Source organism: Euleptes europaea, chromosome 5, assembly GCF_029931775.1.
Source record: "Euleptes europaea isolate rEulEur1 chromosome 5, rEulEur1.hap1, whole genome shotgun sequence".
NCBI classification, from domain to species: Eukaryota; Metazoa; Chordata; class Lepidosauria; order Squamata; family Sphaerodactylidae; genus Euleptes; species Euleptes europaea.
Genome location: NC_079316.1, coordinates 55,807,120 through 55,828,535, shown reverse-complemented (window position 1 = coordinate 55,828,535; position 21,416 = coordinate 55,807,120). Strand labels below are relative to the sequence as shown.

General features: G+C 44.0%; 1 protein-coding gene across 3 annotated transcripts in view; it reads right to left on the bottom strand.

The window, feature by feature from the left end:
* Positions 1-21,416, bottom strand: part of NEURL1 (neuralized E3 ubiquitin protein ligase 1) — a 178,344-nt gene that overhangs the window by 28,377 nt on the left and 128,551 nt on the right. The gene's annotated exons all lie outside the window — the stretch shown is intronic.

Sequence of the window (21,416 nt, the reverse complement as noted above, 5' to 3'; positions counted from 1 at the left end):
TGCTGAAGGCACTGATAGCCACTACAGGAGTCAACATCAGTAAAAATTTGTACACTATAATCTTTAACCCTAAAAGCCATTTACAGCAGCTCTCAAAAATCCATCCTTTAAGGGGTGCTACTCAAATCATCTTTCCCAGTGAAAGGATTAAACTTCATGTTGGAAAAAGCAACACACGAAGTGGCTCTTAGGGTCATACTACGCCATCATACAGCAAGCAGTGCTTAAATATCAGAGTTGAACAATTACACCCATACCATCTGGCCCCATGTAAATGAGCTTTAAAGCTCAGGAGCCTAGAGCAAAAAACAAAACAAAACACCATGATGAGGTTGAATGACTTTTTAGCCAAATTTACAGCCCATATGACATCAACAGTTGTTTATCTGCAAGCAACTTTCAGGGCTGTGTTCAGATAGAACAGCAACAGACTGGTTTAATGCCACCATCCCAGTAGATTGTCCTGCGACTAGGAAAACTACTTGTTTCCAGAAGAAAAGAACATATGGTGACAAACATATGTGGTAAACAAGCTATTCTGTTTCCATTTGAATTGGGAGATCCTGCATGGTGCAATGATCTTCTGTCCTGAAGATTTATTCAGAATTCAAAGAAGTTTGAACAAATCACATCTGAAATGTTTGGGGAAAAGTCCAAACAAAGTTGCAATGAGTATACATGTGGATCAACACTACGTAAGTGCCATGTAGTCACAACCAACTTATGGCAACCTCAGCAAGGGGCCTTCAAGGCAAGTGGGAAGCAGAGGTGGTATGCTGTTGCCTTCCTCTGCACAGTCTTCCTTGGAGGTCTCCCATCCAAGTACTGACCCAGCTTGGCTTCCAAGACCTGATGAGATCAAGATATAACATGCTGCCTTCCCTCCCAGATCAACATTATCACCTACATATCCTCTTGAAGTATGTCTGTCAATAGTTAACAATGACTCTGTCCATGGACCTTTCTGTTCTGCCCTCACTGCTTGATCTACAATGAAAGTAGAGCCAAGTAAACTGTGTAGGTACCTGAGCAAGCTAATATATTGGACCAAATGATATCCAGTGCTGGGAGACAAGGATGCAAATCTGATCAGAGAAGCAGCACTGAGAAGGGGGCATTTAATCCTTTCTCCACAGGCAGGTTTTGCAACCAAAATCATAACCCTCTGCTGCTTTCCCACCAGTTGAAGAAAAATGGGATCCCTGTATTTTTTCCCTGCATGGAAAGCAGATTGGAAGTCAGTCTTGATCAGAAAGCAGCCTGCTTACAATCAAACCCCCATAACACTGTAGCAATCACATTTGCCACACACTAAGATTGAGTCTTTTTTTTTAAGCAGGAGGAGGATCATGGATTTACTGACATAAATCCAGTAATCCATTTAGTATAGTTTCACCATGAGGTCAGGTTTCTAAATATATGCCCGAAAGAAAAAAACACCATCAAGACATTTCATATATCCTCCTATATTTTACAGATGAAAACAGAATTATTCTTCTGTACTTATAACACACTTGTTCTCATTTCTGTATTGCCTTACAGTAGTAAGGTCCACTAGGAGACTATCAGCGCATTCCTGACTTCTGAGGACAAAAGTCCTCAGGAGGCTAGGAAGGGGCTGTGTGGGCATTGGGGCGCTCCATGCCAGCATCTGGGCTACTTACGCCGCCGTAAGTGACCCCAATGCCAGCAGGGAGGCTTGGACGCCCATCTCCGGGAGCTGCCACAGCAGCACCACCCTGGGATGCCGACGGGGCCTTCCACCGGCGTCTCACTGGCGTAAAGGCCCAAGCTGGTGTTCCAGGGGGTGTTCTGGCATCCCCGGGGGTGTTCCCGGGGGTGTTCCAGGGACAGGGCTGCCTCCTGTCCCCTTTCGTCATAACTCCGGCGCCAAGAACGATGTAGCTGCACCTGCTTTTTAGCAGGCGTAGCCTCGCTGTTCTCTATGGGGTGAAAAGCCCCATTTAAACTCTAAAAAGCATGCCAAAGGCTTTTTTAAGGTTTTTGGCGGCTGGGAAACCAGTTTGCAGGTGGCGCAGCAGTGCCTCCTCTATGCCGTCCCTGGCCGCCAGAGGCTCAGGCACTGTATATACACTTCAGCTCATTAACTGTGGCAAAATAGAGTATTTTACTGCCTTGCATGATAGCCATCGATATATTATACAAATTTATTTCTTCTTTCCCTCAAGTGCATGTGTGGACTTTTGACAATTTTTTCACCCACAATATTTTTCCAAAAGGCACAATAAGGAAGTGCTTTGAGTATACTTTATTCTACTATATTTTAAGGCCAAACCGACAATATCATTGATGCAAAGGTTGCCTTGCAAGGCTTTAAGTCTGAGCTGTCCAGCAGCTCAAATTTAATCTTAGCTTGAAAATAGCTGAGGTCTTGTAAAAGCAAAACTAGATTCAAATATCTAGAGTTCTGCAAAGCTCATAAAATCCAAGCATGATTATGATATAGCAAGCACAGTTCTTAGACGAATTAATTGCAGCAAAGTTATTAAGAAACCAACCAGAAGAGTTGGGAGGTCACAGCTGGGTAAGTGAGAGGGAGGGAGGAATATCAGCTAGGGATAAAACAGGGAAACATCATTCAACAGGGACAAGGGTGATGGGAACTGTAGTTGTTGAAACTACTAATTGAAACTCCAGACCTTCTAGTAAAGTAGTGAGAATAGTAGAGAACAGTGCTTGTGCTCTTGCTGCACTGGGTACAGAAGGAACAATGTGAAATAGGGTTGCCAGGTACCCCCTGGCAACTGGTGGGGGATGGGGGTGGGGAAGAAATTACCAGCAGCAAACTGAGGCCTGGACCTCTGTCGCCAGTAATGCATTGATGTAACTTCCAGTGTGCACCGAAATGACATCATCACGTTGCTGGCACCTTGGGGGCACTCTGGTATTTGGGCAAAAACTCTATGGTAGAAGCTGTTTTTACCACAGAGATTTTGCCCAAATACCAGAGCATCCCCACATTGCTGGCGCCATGATGATGTGCCGGAAGTTACATCAACGAGTTTCCAGCGATAGAGGTCTAGGCCTCAGTCTGCTGCTGGTAAGTCCCCCTGCTGGCTGATTGAATGTTGCTGGGGGAAGGGTCCCCAAAGCGGGGGATCCTCCACCCCCAGTGGGGGTCTAGCAACCCTAGTGTGAAAATTTGTGCCAAATAAAGTTTGACATATTGGGAGGGGGAGAAGAGTGAAGGGAGCAGGGGAGGGGCTGGGGCACAGTGGATGAGCCTTTGTTTTGTATGCAGAAGGTCCCAAGTTCAATCCTGAGCATCTCCTGATAAGGATCAGATCATAAGTGATGTGAAATACCTGTGTCTGAGACCCTGGAGAGCCACTGCCAGTGTGCATAGACAATACTGACTGTGATGGACTGATGGACTGATTCAGTAGAAGGCAACTTCATGTGTGTGTTCATGTGTAAGGATTTCAACAGCAATTTATTTTCCATGAAATCCTCTGCAATATAAAAATCAAAACTGGTGAAAATCCAGCACATTCCCTAGTATAAATACTTGTGTCAGATAGGGGCAGACTGGTGTTCAGGTTAAACAATATCTGTGCTGGCAGGAACACTGGGCAGTGTTCGACTGTCTTCCAGTTCTTCTGTCATATCCTATAGCTTGTCATGCCACAGCCCAGAAAGGAGTAATGTCATTAGAAATCACTTTGTATATACCTAAGATAGTCTTGACATGATGAATCATAAGCTCTCTCACCCAGGCAGTAAATCTCGCATTCAAACTGAAAGTGACAAATGGGAAGGCAGAAAATACGGATCATCTTTGCTACTAGCATGCTCCCCAAGCATTTCCAGCCATATTTAGAAGGGGATTCACAGACTTCATTAAACACAGACATACAGGCAAGCTTTCCTATAAGCAGCATTAATGCACATATTACCTCTATCATTATGGGAAGGGGAAGAAGTAGTGCCTGGATATTAGGTCACTAGGATCTCTCAAGGCAACCTATGGCAATTTGAGAATAAGAGGACTCCCTGGGAAATTTGGTACTGCATCATTGCTCTCTGCCTTCATCTTTATGAACATACACTAGTGAAGTGGGATATGATGCAAGATGAACCCTTGGTTGGCTGCAATGTAGCTTTGTGTCAGGAAGAACAGAGCCAAGAAGAGGACACTGCTGATGCAGGAGCTGTTATGTGCCACACCAAGGAGTTCAGAAGGATGCAAAGCTAGTCAGCATTTCAAGTTCAGTGGGGGGCATCCAAAATAGCTGCATCTGCATAGTGTTGACTAATGGTGTCAGGTGTTGTCTGCCTTGAGCACCCCATTTCCAGAATCTCAGTTAGTACACCCTTGTCATCAAGATGGGATGGTGATGGGAACTCTCCTGACACAGGAAAAATGATACTTTTAGAGGTGGTGACATGCCTACCAAGATGGTCCTACAAAGGCACTATTAGTTGTATCCAGATGAAATTTTCCATCAGCAGAAGAGAACTTTCCCGCCTTCCTCCTCCCCCTGCAGCCCAAACACTGCTGTTCCTGGGGGAGAAAGGACTCTGAGGAAAGGCATAAGGGGGTATCTGCAGCAGGAAGAGAAAACGGCAGAAATTGCCAACTTAGTCTGCATCCAACACTACATCCATATGTGTATGTGGGATTACCAGTGTTACCCAAACTGGACCCAGAGAACGGAACCTTAGCTTACCTGTGAAGGTTCCTTCTACACTGAGGGAAGAGGACATCTTCATCAGCGGGTTTTGTCCGTCCTATGCTCAGGGAGACAGGATACCAAAAAAGCCTTTCACTTCCAGTCCTCTGTGCTAGGACCGCCCTTCCAGTTCGAGGACTTTCAAAGCAGGATTTAAACCAGAACAGAAACAGAATCCGAACAAGGACTCAAGAAAAACACAGTCACTGCAACAAATAAAACTCAACACTGAGTTAATAACATGTAAAAACACAAGAACAATCTAATTGAAAGTTCTAAACCCCTCTTTTTTTTTCTTTTGTAATTTCAGGAACACTTGAACTGAGACTATGGTGAAATCATCCGACTTGGTTCTTCACCCTGGGCGGGCAAGATGTCCTCTTCCCTCAGCATAGAAGGAACCTTCACAGGTAAGCCAAGGTTCCGTTCTCCCACTGAGGTCATCGGACATCTTCATCAGCGGGATCTTCAAAAGCTGATGTTAACTGGGAGGGATTCTTTAATGATTATCTGTAACTGCATTCTGAAGGACCCTCCTCCCAAATGCAGCGTCAGATGATGAATAGGTATTTATTTTGTAGCATCGAACAAAAGTTGAGAGGCTCGACCAAGTGGCGGCCTTGCAGATTTCTTCCACTGAAGATTGGCCATCAAAAGCTGCTGAGGTAGCAGCACTGGGGACTGAATGTGCAGTAATCCCCAAGGGCACTGGAATATCTTTGAGCTGGTAGCATAGCTGGATGCACTGCCTGATGCACTTGCTAATAGCAGCTTTAGACATCTTGTAACCTTTATTAAGTGGAGATACCGAGACAAATAAAGATTCAGTCCTTCGGAACGGCTCAGTGTGTTGAAAGAAGATGCATAAGGCTCTTTTCACATCCAAGGTGTGCCAATTCTTTTCTCTTGGATGTGAAGGATGAGGGCAAAAGGAAGGAAGGTGGAGTTCCTGTAGTCTATGGAACCTAGAATTTACCTTCGGGATGAAGGTTGGATCTGGGAGCAGGACGACCTTATCTGCGTGGAAGACGCACAAGTTTTTCCTAGATGATAACGCCGCTAACTCCGACACCCTTCTAGCCGAGGTCACAGCTGTAAGGAAAAGTACTTTCATCCTAAGGTGACTTAGAGAGGCCTCCCGTAATGGCTCAAAGAGATGATGAGTCAGATCCTGCAAAACTACGTGCAACCTCCAAGTGGGGAACCTATGAATTGTTGGAGGCGAGATGGCAGAGACTCCTTTTAAAAAGGTAACTACGTGTGGGTGTCTGGATGTTGGATATTCGCCTAACTGTGGGATCATGGTCGCAATAGCCGCAACCTGGGTTGAGGCTTTCAAACCTTGGGAAAGTCCCTCTTGAAGGAAGTTTAGTAGATCGCTCGTCTCGATGGAGGTCGGGTTGATAAGACTTCCTCCCGCACCATCTGACGAAGGTTTTCCAAGAAAAATTGTATATCCTTCTGGTAGATTGCTTTCTTGCTTCCAACATAGTGGAGACCATGTTAGGGGCGTAACCCAGCCTTAACAACCTTGACCTTTCAAGAGCCAGGCGGTCAGTTTTAGCCAGGCTGGTTCTGGGTGGACTAAGGGACCCTGTTGTAGGAGGTCTTGAACCGGTGGTAGTGGCCAAGGCTCTTGAACCGATAACTCTCTCAGAGTCACGAACCAAGGACATCGAGGCCAACGTGGCACTATGAAGATGACCATAGCTTTCTCCTGTCTGACTTTCCGAAGTGCCTTGGAGATTACCAGCAATGGTGGAAACGCATAGAGAAGGCCCTGTGGCCACGGGGACATCAGGGCATCCACCCCTTCAGCTCTTGGGTGCAGAAACCTTGAGAGGAACCTCAGAACCTGATGATTGTCACCTGCGGCAAATAGATCAATGATGGGAAGTCCAAATCTTTCCGCTATCTGAAGGAACACTTCCTTGTTTAAGGCCCATTCTCCCTCATCTAGTTGTTGCCGGCTGAGCCAATCTGCCCATGTGTTTAAGACACCTCTGATGTGCTCTGCTCTGAGGGAGGCCAGGTGAGTCTCCGCCCAGCTCAGGATGGTCATGGCTTCCACATGAAGGGATGAAGAACGAGACCCGCCTTGTTTGTTTATGTGAGCTTTTGCTGAGACGTTGTCCATCTGCAAAAGCACATGGCTGTTCTCGATCTTCGGTTGAAACTCCAACAGAGCCTTCCAGATCGCCCGTAACTCCAATAAATTTATGTGGAGTTGTTTCTCCTTCGAGGTCCACTTACCTTGAGCTACCTATCGGTGCAAAGTGGCTCCCCAGCCCTCCAGACTGGCATCTGTATAGATTTGTGTGGTGGATTGCTGGAGGTAAACCTGGGCCTTGGATAGGTTCTGGAATCTGGTCCACCATCTTAGGATGTCCTTCGTTGATTTCGTTATTGTAAGGCACGGATTCTTCTTTTGAGTGATCTGCAGTTGAAATGGCTTGAGAAACCATTGTAGATCCCTCATGTGGAGGCGAGCCCACGGCACTATACCGATGCACGATACCATCAGATCTTGAAGTTTGACCAGGGATGTCAGGCCGGATGATTTGGATAGAATTATGGTCTTCGCCATCTAGACTATGGATTTTATCTTGTCCGGTGGAAGGGAAACTGAGTTCCGCTTTGTATCGATGAAAACGCCCAGATTGTGGATCAGTTGGGATGGAGAGAGAGAACTCTTGGCCCGGTTCACCAGGAACCTGTGTTGTTCCAGCATCTGTACTACCTTCTCTGTATTTAGGCGTGAAAGATGTTTCGATGGAGCGCTCACTAAGATATTGTCCAAGTAGGGGAATACATGGATCCCCATCTCTCTCAGGTGAGCCACCAGGGTCACTAGGGTCTTTGTGAGAACCCTCGAGGCAGGTGAAAGGCCAAAGGGAAGGGCCCGGAACTGAAAGTGTTCGTGGATGTAGGCAAAGCGTAGGAACTTGCAGTACGCCGGGTGGATCAGTATATGTAGGTACGCTTCCGTCAGGTTTATTGATGTCAGGAAAGCTTGGGGGCATAGGGCTTCGATGATGGACCTCAGCGTCTCCATACTGAAATGCTTGAGATGAACATATTTGTTCACATGCTTGAGATTCAGGATGGCGCACCAATCCCCATTCCTTTTTGGCACCGTAAAAAACACTGAGTATACCCCTGTGTGCTGCTCTGATAGAGGCTCTGGCTCAATTGCTTTGATTTGAAGCAGGTGATCTATGGCAGCTTGAGTGCGTGCCCTTTTGTCCGGATTTGAAGAGGTGGGGGAGAAAAAGAAACAGTCCGGAGGAAGTTTGCGAAGTTCCAGACTGTATCCCTCGCGGATGATTTTCCGAACCCACAAATCTGGGTTGAGGGCTTCCCAGGAGTCTGCAAAATGTTGGAGCCTCCCCCCCACCACAGAGTCCCAGCAGTCATTGTTTCCCGGGTTTATCATTGAACCTGTTGGACTTATCAGAGGACTGCTGCAGTTGGTAACCCTTGTGAAATCTGGATCCCTTCGGGAAGGAGCCCCTTCCGGAGTTTCAATTGCCCTTTCTGCCATCTGATCTCCCTCTTGCCAAAGTGTGTGCCGTTCGAAAGGGACGAAAGTAAGAAGAGTAAGATCCCTTACCTTCTTTCCTAATGTATTTTGGCAGGGCCTTTTTCTTGTCTTTTGTCTCGACTAGGATGTCGTCCAACCTGGAGCCGAAAAGACTTCCTCCCTCAAATGGATAGCCCAACAGAATGGACTTAGAGCCGAAGTCAGCCGGCCAGGATCGCAGCCACAGCGCCCTCCTAGAGATGGAAGAAACTGCCAGCGCTCTGGCCGACATTGTCATAGAGTCCAGAGTGGAGTCAGACATGAAACACATTGCTTTTAACCGTCTGGAAAGGCCATTTAATGCTCGCTTGTTATCTTGTGGGACCAGGTCGATCAGCTTCCTGATCCACATAACAGAAGCACAAGCAAATATGGCGGCAGTAGCCGAGGCCTGAATGGACCAGGCCGAGGCCTCATGGGATTTCTTAATAGCGTAATCTGCCTTTCTATCTAAGGCATCCCTAATGTTGCCTGCCCCATCCTCTGACAGCAGCCCCGCCGCTTGCAGGGCGGCTATAGGGGCCTCCACTAAGGGGACTTGAAGGAGGCTAGTGGCCCGTGGTTCCAGGCTATACATTCTTTTAACTGTGGCAAGGAGTTGCCTATTAGAAAGAGGCTTGTCCCATTCTGGCCTAATAAGGTCCTCAAAATACTCGGGGAATAGCACAGACTGGGTGTGGGTCTTGAACCTGGCAAAAAATTCCTTGGTGCCTCTAAATTTGGCCCTACTTTTGGCTGCCTCAGTGTCCTCATCTTCATGAAGGTCTAAGGCGGCCATGACCTTAGTAAGGAGAGCCTGATAATCCTCTCCAGAGAAAAGACAGGACTGCTGGTCTTGATTATGGGCCTCGTCCCCTTCAGTGTTATCTTCTGAAGAGAACTCCCCGTCTTCTCTTTCACTGTCGCTAGAGGAAGCGGGAGTGGGTCTGGCCCTCTTAGAAGGTGGTAACCAGGCCTTTTTTGCTGCCTTGGTCGGCCAGGGTTGGCTTGGGCCACTCAAGCACTCCCCTCACTCTGACCCCGAGTGGCACGATGTCATGATGACTGGGGATGAGGCTCTGGAACTTGAAGGGCCTCCGTAGGAAGGGTCGCCGAGGTGGGCAAATTCCTCTCTCAAAGCCATCCTCATAAGCTCAATGAGGCTTCAATCGCCCAAAAGTACCACCACCAGCAATCATCTGAGAATGTGAAGAATTCACAAGGCCTGGGGGAGAACCCCATACCAAAAGACAGCAGGAAGAAGGCAAAGAGGTTAAATGAGTCTATCTTTCCTCCACAAAATATTGTGCCAAGCAATGGCAATAGCAACAGAATGAATAAAGGCTGCCTCTAGTTGTGACTGCCTGATCAATTCCTTTGAGACAGTTAAAGACTGTCATGTTGGAGACCTAAAAAGTGTAAATATTTTGTGTTAGCTCATAATAATGATGAGTCATACTGTCATCAGTTCATGTTGGCTGTATTCTGGCCCACACAGAGCAGGAGCACATTCTTCTATGCTTGCACAATGATTTCCAGGCACTTTGCTGCTTCACATTGTACACTCATGTCCTATTCACACATGCAGTCAACTGTGCAGGTTGCTGCCTAAAGCACAAAGACATGGACGCTGCTCCACATCACATGCAATATATATGAAGACACTTTCCCATGTGATGATTTTTGCCATAGAATTCCACATGAACCCCCCCCCCTCAAAGAAGCATGATGAGCACATAAATGCCTTGCTTCTTCCCATAAACAGCCTCTACACAGATACAACCATTCACATGCTTTTAAATGTATGTGTAAATTAGGCATAAATCAACCTTATTTCTGCAGTGAATAGCAACAGTACTCACACAGAGGAGCCAAAACGATTACCCTAAAACCACTCCTTACCATATTTCCTTTGTGTTATTAAAAATATGGTGCTCTGGGCTTACAAGGCACTTCTGCATATCAATTTGTGTGGGTGTCTTTCTGTTCCTCCTCCTTGATGGCTGGCCCTCTTATCCATAATGTGAATTGTTTTCAGGACAAAGAGGAGATCAACATCAAAAGGTCAGTATCTACAGAAGTTGTGGAGACAAGGCTTCCCCCTGGCTTTTCAGCTATTCCGCACACACCTAATAGCCCTTAGAAACAGAAGGTTCTTGTAGTAAACACTGTAAGACCTGCTTCAGAAGACTTTTTCATTTAGATGCTATAGATTAGTGATGCATATTTTAAACATCTGAAAGTAATTATTCTGTTTAGAAAGAAATGCTCTTCTGTAGCTCCTTGACTAAGAAACGGGTAATGATCTATTGTTAGACATTAGCCTCATTAAGTGTACACAATTCAGCACTCAAGGTGGACAGGGAAATGCATTGGGGCAGTTAAACCCACAGGGTTGTGCAAGCCACAATGTTTGAGACGTTTTATGTCTACAACAGGATGCAGATTGTCATCACAATCCTGATAACTATCCAAGATATCGTAACTGCCAATCTGACAGTTTGTGAATTTGTTTATTCGGTTTTGCCAACATCAGATACAGTATTGTATAATTCATAGTATATTCTCATAAAAACCTCAGTCCTCACCCCCACAGACACTCCAAGGGTCACAATTAATCTGATCAAATTCCTATTGTGTTAATGAAAAGAGCTTATTGTAAGAAACAAAATATTTTTACAGTTAACATGTACTCTGGAGCAGAATGGCATGGGAGGTAGGGAAGAGTAGTACTAGTAAAATGTAGCCCAGAATCTCAGAGGTGTTTTCCTCCATTTCTTACATGAACTAGAAAGACAAATGAGAAGCAGATCAAGCTCTGCCACTATGCTATATACTCTGCCACTATATTTCCACTCTCTCCTGGGCATTGGTTTCATTTGTTTGTTTGTTTGTTTGTAATAAACTCCAAAGCAGAAAGAGGTAATATCACCCAATATTTTCTTGGATCTCATGCAGGAGAGCTGCAGAAGAAGGAAAAAAGAGTCCTATAACACATTACCAAAGAATGTTTGTAGTGTGCAACAGGGCTGAAGAAATAGCCACTTACTAGGAGAAGTGAACACTGAAATAATATTTCTCTATGCCTGTGTCAGGCATTCAGGTGATAACATCCTTTGTCTGGGGATGGGGACTGGGGACACACACGTCCAGTGGCATACAAACAGCAACCTGTGTGAGCAGGGAGATCACATGCACAAACATGAATACAATTCCCCCAGAACCATGACCCTTCCTATTGTCAACAGAGTAGAAGGTTTGTGCATATCAAGCAAATCTCATGTACATTTGGATGCACAAATACTAGCTTGCATGTAATATATGCCTTTTATTCATTGCTCTTTCCCTCATGATCACCCCTCCAACGACTACAGGTCTTTTTTTTTATTATGCATTTTTCCCACATTTTCAGGGACCTGTTTTATCTCAGATTTAAAAATGCAGGCAAAACGCGGGGAAAGCCAGGGGGAGAGTGAGGCGACCTCTTACAGTTGGAAATGGGATGCATAATCAAAGCAAAGATCTGAAGTCATTGGAGGGTGACAGCAAGTAAAACAGCCATGCATAAAAGACCATAGTTTATCTGGCGGCAAACATGCACAGAGATGAACCGAGCACGTGTCCCCATTATCAGTGCAAACCTAAGAAGAGTTACACCCTTCTAAACCCACTGACTTCAATGCTTATATTGTGCTAAACTAGGACTGCAAGAAATATTACTATGCAACTACTTACATCAGTTTTCATGCTATCATCTCAGCATTAATGCACATCTTAGTAGAGGAAATAATGGTCTATGAGTTTCCCATTAACTGAAGAGATTGTTACAAACAGGCAGGTCCCTTAGCTTATATCCAAACCAGAAGGACAGTATCCAGGGCTTAAACTGTTACACAGAGTCAGATATAATTTAGGAAGCAGATAAGCCATTGAAGTAAGCATACAAAGCAGGGTTGCTAACAGTCCTGGAGGAAAATGTCTTGTCCCTTTAGTAGAGGCTTAATTTGTGGAAATGGGCAGCTGAAGCTTTTTTGTGTTGTTATTTACCTCTACATCAGCTAGTAAATAATATTCCATTAAGACTCCATTAAAGAGACACAACATTTTTTCTCCAGACAGGTGACAACCCTAATTCAGAAGGAGAAGTTCTAGTTAAATGCTCTAAGCAAGTACATTACTGTAAAAAATGCTAATGTGATTACTATTATGCATTCTGTTCAAAATTCCAAACTTCTAACGTAGACCACTATCTATGCATTCCTAAACAGAGTTAAACTCTCCTAGGTCCACTGAATTCAGTGTTCTTAGAAGGGCGTGACTACTTAGGATGGCACTGTAAAACTTGCAGGTTCTTTGCCCTTCTCAACTGTGATTTCTTAATATCTGCAGATTTAATTCCTGAACAGTAAGACTTTCAGAATCATCTTGATACATTGCTAAGGGTTCTTCTGCTGCAGGTTTATTGAAAAATCCAGTGCTAAAGCTGGATTACTATTAAATGGTCTTGCATATCGCTGCGTTCTCAGATGGACCACCCACAAGCAAAAGGGCAAATGATACTGTGTGCAGCAGACTGGCTGGACTGATCATAGAGTCGCAGAAAGGATATTAAATCTGCAGGCTATGCAGTAATCTCCCTTCCTGAGAAAACAACATCCAGTAAATGTCTGACTCATGCTCCTTCTGTTTCAAGGTCTCTAAGTGGGGTATCAATAAATAACAAAACACACACAGAAAGTAGAGAAATCTAATTTTCATGGCTGCACCAAAGGGAATTGATTCTCAGCACAAAGCTGGAAAACATCTGAGTTCATACAAAATACAATTTTCCTTACCAAGAATGTTCAGTCTGGGGTGTGGTAAATGGCTGTTCTTCACCACTGATATGCTCCTTGCTCAGGAACAGGAGACTCAGGGCTGGGAATGCACTGGGAGTTCCTGAGCGAAGCCTGAATCCTAGGCAGTCAGGGTCCTAATTGGCATGTGGGAAGAAGGAGTTTAAGCCTTCCCACTTCGATGTTAAATGTGAGTTTCCCAAACTGGGCAAATAGCAGCTTCCCAGGGCAACTTTGTGTTGAGAAAATGAGGTTGAGGGAGACTTAATCCCCACACACCTGGAACTGGGAGTCCTGCATGCCTGGAAATCTAAGTTTTACCTGGGAACTTTCAGCATCTATCTACTTAACAGTCCCCAGGGTAGAGCTGGAAGCAATGTATCAGGTAGTCAGGTCCCAAGTCAATTTCAAAATAACTGGAAGGAGGGTCTTCCCTTTTTCAGACTGAGGTGGTACTCACCATGACTTCACTAACAAATGCTGCAGCAATGAAGAACATTAACTATTAACACAGAAGTTGAGAGCATGCAAGTAGGCGAACATAAAGGAGCTGGTAGACAGAGAGAAAGGGATCTCACCAGGATCAGAGGAGCATGCCAAATATATTGGGTGCTGTGGAACACAGGCAGGATGGTGCTGCTGCAGTTGTCTTGCTTGTGGGCTTCCTAGAGGCATCTGGTTGGCCACTGTGTGAACAGACTGTTGGACTTGATAGACCTTGGTCTGATCCAGCATGGTTTTTCTTATGCTCTTATGTTCTTGATCATAAAGGAGCTGATAGACAGAGAACCAGTGTGGTGTAGTAATTAAGAGCAGTAGACTCTAATCTGGTGAAGTGGGTTAGTTTCCCCACTCCTACACATGAAGCCAGCTGGGTGACCTTGGGCTAGTTACAGTTCTCTTCAAGCTCTCTCAGCCTCACCTACCTCACAAGGTGTCTACTGTGGGGAGAGGAAGGGAAGGAGATTGTAAGCTGGTTTGAGTCTCCTCAGAAGGTAGAGAAAATTGGCATATAAAAACCAACTCTTCTTCATCATCAACCACTTCCTGTTAGCACCTGTCCCTGTCGCTTCCAGGATAAACCTGGAAGGGATGTTTTTGCACATACATTAATCCCCCCCCCACACACACACACAGAGAAGCTCCCGTCGGTGGCAAGGAAGGACCTGGCAACCCTACAGGGGATCTTCAGAGCCCACTTGGAGGCTGGCATCCCTAGACTGCATAGTGCATGACCATTGCGCCCTCGTGGAGAGATATTATCTGTGCTTTGATCAGCTTTTTCAGTTGAGATACAGTGTAGTCTGAGTAGATTCATAGAGTTGGAAGAGATTCATACAGGCCATCTAGTAGAGTCTGTCCATTTTGCCATCCAACCCCTGTTGCACCTGGCTATTTTTGATGTACACAGTGGGATAAGATTTAAAAGAACTAAATGTATCACAATCCCTCACCCTCAAAAAAAAACAAAAAAACCTGTAGTTTGGTCAAATGGCATTTGTAGGAATGAAAGCGTTTTTAGCTATTTGGAGAAGTATAAGAAACTGTTTGGACTATCCTTTGCCAGTTATTTATACAGGATTTAAAACACCATTGCTACTAAGGCTGACGTTTTAAATGATCACCTTTGCATTTAGACCCCTTTGAGGTAAACAGGGCAATTTACATCTCTGGGTGTGCCTTTAAACATATTTTGCAACATGGGTCATAAGAACATAAGAAAGGCCCTGCTGGATCAGACCAAGGCTCATCAAGTCCAGCAGTCTGCTCACACAGTGGCCAACCAGGTGCCTCTAGGAAGCCACAAACAAGACGACTGCTGCAGCACCATCCTGCCCGTGTTCCACCGCACCCAAAATAATAGGCATGCTCCTATCCCAGTGCCACACTCAACATTCCAAAACAAAAGAGGATATTCTCCTTGGAGTATTCTTCCAGTTACTTTAGATGGGAAGTGCAACATACTATACAGTTGTAATTATGGGTCCGTCATGCTGCCTCCTTTGTAGAAGAAGGTGGACCTGATGGGCTAGGGTTCCAACAACTTAAAGAGTGGGGGAATGTCCTATTTCTTTAACAGAGGTTCAGTTAGGTTATTTACCTTTACCTGTCCATTTCCACGCATCAACTCCCTCCCTCTATACCACAGTCCTAATCCAAACCGGACCTCTGCACATCTGCTATTTACAAAGAAAAAAAAGCGCTGAAAATGGAACTTCTAGTGTCTTGTCTACTTTGTCCTTAATTGCCAGTCCTATCCTACCATGCTAATTTGTAATTTTTTAACTTGCTGTAAGACATTCCCCAAGACTTGAGTAGCTCTCTTGGGAACATTTGGTTCCAGATGCACGCTTAGCCAATTTAACATACATGCAATCCATACATACGCAACTCCCATCAAGCCGACTCAGGAAGACCACACTACAACTACATCTGTTCACACTGAAGGCTTATTTACATGGAAATATAACACCAATGGGAAGGGAATATCCCAGCCAGTTGTGTTTGTTTGCTGGTGTAAACACTCTCAGTGCTGTTAATTTCCTCATTCACAGATAGAAATTAAATTGCCAGAATTACTGGAGTTAATTAGAAGCCAGGCCTGAAACTGGCCCATTGAAATTCACTGCTTTACCAAATGGAAAACTGACAGCGACCCTAAAAAGGAGATGTCATTTGGCTAAAAAGCAGCCTACCCCTATTTTTTTTCTTTTTGCTTTTAGCAATCCACAAAGATTGTTAGCAGAAACAAAGCTTAGCAAAAAAAAAAAATTAAAGCTACTTTATGTCACATAAAAGTGCAACATGCATGTGCCGATGGACAGGATTACTGCCTGTGCAGAAAAAGACACTATAAGCCAGTGGTTCCCAAAGTGGGCAGTACCACCCCCTGGGGGGCGGTGGGATTACCCAGGGGGGCACTAAGAGGCAAGGGGGCAGCAGGGGGCGCTAGAGGCAGGGCCCTTCAACTGGGTTGTTGGATAAGGTAGGGGGCGCTGGGGTTGAGTTTGTGAAACCAAGGGGGCGGTGGCCTGAAAAGTTTGGGAACCACTGCTATAAGCCATCCCTATGGGAAGTTTGGAGAGAGTGGGCAGGGAGACGTTTTTCTCCCTCTCCCATAATACTAGAATGCAGGGTCATCTGCTGAAGCTGGAGGGAGAGAGATTCAGAATGGATGAAAGGAAGTATTTTTTCACACAATGCATAGTTAAATTGTGGAACTCCCTGCCCTAAAATGTGGTGATGGCTGCCAACTTCGAAGGCTTTAAGAGGGGAGTGGACATGTTAATGGAGGAAAGGGGTATTCATGGCTACTAGTTAAAATGGATACTAGTCGTGATGCATGCCTCCAGGATTCTCTCCAGGATCAGAGGAGCATGCCTATTATCTTGGGTGCTGTGGAACACAGGCAGGATGGTGCTGCTGCAGTCATCTTGTTTGGTGGCTTCCTAGAGACACCTGGTTGGCCACTGTGTGAGCAGACTGCTGGACTTGATGGGCTTTGGTCTGATCCAACAGGGCTTTTCTTATGAAGTATGAAAAGACACTCAGTACATCATAAGAGCATTATAAAAGATATTTGTGAAGCAAACAGAGGTGGCTGGAGATCTCCTACTATTACAACTGATCTCCAGGCGACAGAAATCAGTTCACCTGGAGAAAATGGCCACTTTGGAAGGTGGACTCTATAGCATTATACCCCATTTAGAGAGCGGCAAATCCAAGGCAAAACCTCCCATGCATAAATGGCCATAGAATCATGGCGTTGGAAGGGGCCATACAGGCCATCTAGGCCAACCCCCTGCTTAATGCAGGATCAGCCTAAAGGGTTGCTAACCTCCAGGTGGTGGCTGGAGATCTCCCACTATTACAACTGATATCCAGCCAATAGAGAAAACGGCCACTTTGGCAATTGGACTCTATGGCATTGAAGTCCCTCCCCTCTCCAAACCCTGCTCTCCTCAGGCCCCACCCCCAAAATCTCCAGGTATTTCCCAACTCAGAGCTGGCAACCTTAAGCATCCCTGACAAGTGTTTGTCCAGCCTCTGCTTAAAGACTGCCACTGACTGCCAATACAAAATGAAACCCTGCATCAATAATTCATATCCTACAAAAATGAACATCATATGCTGAGCTAATCAAGGGCCAACTTTCCAACTCAGAAGAATACCTTTTGTATACAGATGTGGTATCTACATTGATTGTGGTGTGTGCATGTGGACAACAAAACTGGGATTTCCGGGGCTGTAAACATTATATCAGTGTGAGAACTGAGCATGCTTAGTTGGGAACAATAAGTTATCTGCAGACTGCTAAATTATTTGCAGCATATTAAAGCAGACGGCAAAGATTAATTTCTCATAACAGAGCATTTGCATTCTAAGCCTTTTGTTTATTTTCCTTGTTTAAGGAATTATAATAGGTATAATGTCATCTAAAATAAAACACATTACATAATATTCAATTAGTATGCTGTACCTTTTCCTCTAAATAATTGAACAAAATATCTGTCTCTAATATTTCATTGGCATCTGAATGCCTGAGTTGAAAATACTGACTTATCTGTTCCGGGAAAATAATCCTTTGTAATCTGTTCTTAGTAACCAATATTATCCAGCTGATAACCTATTCCATTTTAATTATGCCTTTTTTATTGAAACACGTCAAAGAAGTATCAGGTAAACTGCAGTCTGTATAGAAAATGATATAGATCAGGATTTTACATATCAACACGACCACAATATTCGGTACAAATTTTGAAGGAACTCAATATAAAATGAAATTAATAAAATCTCCCCTCTCTCAGTAGCCATAACCCAAACAATGGGATGAGGCTGTAGTTCAGTGCTTTGCATTTGGAAGGTCCTGGGTTCAGTTTCTGTCATCTCCAGTTGAAGAGGCACAGGAAGCAGATGCTGGGGCAGACCTTTCTCTGCCTGAGACCTTGGAAAGCTGCTGCCTGGCAGAATTATACAATGCTGAGCTAGATGGGCCAATAGTACAGCTCAATTTAAGGAAGGTTCACATAAATGGAGTCATACGGTTTATCAGTTTAGGGGTTCGTTTCCTTCAAGTTGAGGGTGAGGTTTGATTATTTATGGAACACTACCAGTTCCACAAAGAACAAAACAAGAGGAAGTATGGGCAAGCATTACTTCCTTTCCTAGATCTTGTACAAGGGAAGATAAATGCCCTCCCAGTGTGGGGGAAAGAACATGCCTCTCTCTCCTCCACGTAAAGCTCAGATACAAAGAGGAAAGGAAAACACAAGGCACTTGCTACTTCCCCTTTTGCTGCTTTGGTTGACTGTGGAAAAAGCCTATAACTCATGGAAGCAGTAAATCATATAACCTTATGAATGCCCTGAGCAAACTGACACAATTTCCATTGCCTATGGAATAAAAAGAGTGTGTGCTTTCAAGCACATTATTTGGCATTAGTATATAATCTTAAAAAGTGATCACTGACTCCATTACCACCACCATTCCATCCAATTTTGGTAGAGTTCTTCCATCCAAAACCTTTCTCCGAAAGCAGCAAAACATGAGCGGAAATGAAGAGCACTTGCAAGTATACAAGTGGTGATGAATATGTCATTAGCCACCTAAGTTTTAACACCACATAATGGAGAATCAAGACATGTAGGGAACAAGACTAAGAGGATTCAAGGCAATTGCCAAGATCAAGGCCTGCCAAAGGCATATTATAAGTAAATGTCTGAGCATTAATGCCCATTACATAAACACATTCTAATAGGCACTGGAATTGAAATGATGGCAGCAGGTGCATAGCTGAATCCATTGCACTGCATTTTGCCAACTGAATTCAGTTGACTGGCGAGGACAAATAACTGCAGAACGCTTCAGAAGATAGCTTTCAGCTCAAAGTACAGCAAAAGGCTATTTAAAGTCCATGTGACAAGAAAAACAAAGAAGGTAAAGGGGCTGCTTTGGGACTTTTGAAATTTAAAGAGTTCTTGGACCAGCAGTCATTCCTTTCTATCTTCAAAGCAAGAACCTGATTTGAAATGGACTGTTTAAAATGAGAGTTTTGACCTCCTTTTATGTATTAATAAACGTTTTCAACAAGATGCAATCACTGGGAATCACATCAGAAACATAGGTAATTTATGCATGGGAGTTTTACCTGAGGTTCGTTGCTGGCTGGACCCACACTTTCCAGTTGGGAATCTCTGCACCATCAGTCTCCAAGCTCAAATCAAATCCTGCCCCTTTAAATGCTGCTTTGTAATTAGCTTACTTTGCAGTGCTCAAAATTCCTCCCAAATTCAACTGCCGCATTAAAAAGCATTTCAAGAACAAAACGCAAAAAAACGGAGCAATCTGACAAGAAGAGGGGTAGGGTTGCCAGGTCCCTCTTTGCTACCGGTGGGAGGTTTTTGGGGCAGAGCCTGTGGAGAGCAGGGTTTGGGGAGGGGAGGGACTTCAATGCCATAGAATCCAATTGCCAGAGAAGCCATTTCCTCCAGGTGAACTGAGCTCTATCAGCTGAAGATCAGGTGTAATAGCAGGAGATATCCAGCTAGTACCTGGAGGGTGGCAACCCTAAAGGGAGGGAGAAATCTTTTGCTCAGAAAGAGCTCCGAGGAAGCAGGAAGTATTTGAATCCCTACCTCTTTACATGCTGTTTTGTGATTGGCTGTGAGAGAAAGCAATCTATTGTGTCCAGTGCTTTGCCTTCTGCATGGAGATTTCAGCCGGGCTGAGCTCAGGGGAGAGGGATGAGTCGGGTTAACAGAGGAATGGGAAGACCTGGACATTGTGAGGGCTGGCAGCGAGGTCATTTCTAATGGATGGAAAACTCATGCAGAACTCCAAGGAACAACCAAGTCAGACAGGGGGCAAACGTGAATCCAAGTACCCATGCATAAATGACCATAAGAGCATGTTCAAACAGCAAGCTGGCTACAAGGATGTACTTCCCATCAGAACACCAAACACACAACTCTAGATCTAGTTAGCTAATTAAAATGGTGGCATAACACCATCCAAAAGAGGTTCAGAAATAACGCCAAGTATAAATGTTTAATATATATGACTTCCTACATTCTATCAGCACATTATGTTACCATTATATTACCATCCCTACGTTTACCTTTTCTAGTACAAACAACATTGCAAATGGCCCAAGTCCTATACAAGTACAATTTGCTTTAAAAAGTGCAATTTGCTTTAAAAAAACAACAACATCCATATATTAAATAGTAGTCAATACATGTGTTGTATTGAATACAACATGTGTTGTATTCACTAAGATGGCTGCTACTTGGGATATACGATTTTGCCCATTTGGGGTGGTAGTGTCTGTTTTATACACTATCATGAGCCTTTTCATTTCCAGTTACTGGTATGTACATGTCATTTAGACATTACTGGTGAAAAAATAACATTAAACGTTTAGCAAATTTAATGGGAAAATACTGGGGGAAGTAAACAAAAAATGGTACAGAAATAAAGACTCATGGAGTTAATTAACACAAGCAAGAAGTTGGGATTGAAATGAGGACTTTTAAAAATAGAAACAATGGGACTGCAAAATTCAGTAGTATCTCTATTCCTTTATTTATTTGAAATATTAGGACAATTCCTTTAGAGTCCAGGAAGTATTTCGTTTTTGTAACCTAGTATTTTTAAGCGATGCAAGTTCACTAAAATAAAGTGACAGCCAAATAACCTTTGATTCAGGTAAAACATGAGCCATACATAAACTATGAATTGTATTTCCCCATCCCAGATGCAAGAGAGAGGAATAAGATGAAGGGGAACTTTTACAGACCACATTCCATGTTTCAGAATGTGCACCAATAGTCTGTCATAACAAACATTCTTTTATTAATGGTATTTATTTTCATAGTGATTTATTACTTCCAACCCCACTTTGTTTTCTTAGGCTCTGGTGTCCTCATGAGCAAGAGTTAAGGATGTAAAGTTTACAATGATGGCATCAGGCAGCACTTTCAAAAAACAAACATGGTCTAATTTTTGCCCTACTATGTGTGTTATGTGCCATCAAGTTGCTTCCGACCCTATAAATTAATGACCTCCAAAACGTCCGATCATTAACAGCCTTGCTCAGGTTTTGCAAACTGAGGACTGCGGCTTCCTTTACTGAGTCAATCTATCTCATATTAGGCCTTCCTCTTTTCCTACTGCCTTCAGCTTTCCATGACATTATTGTCTTTTCCAGTGAGTCTTGTCTTCTCATGATGTGACCAGTACAATAATTTTGGTTTAGTCATTTTAGCTTCAAGGGAGAATTCAGGCTTGATTTGATCTAGAACCCACTTATTTGTCTTTTTGAAG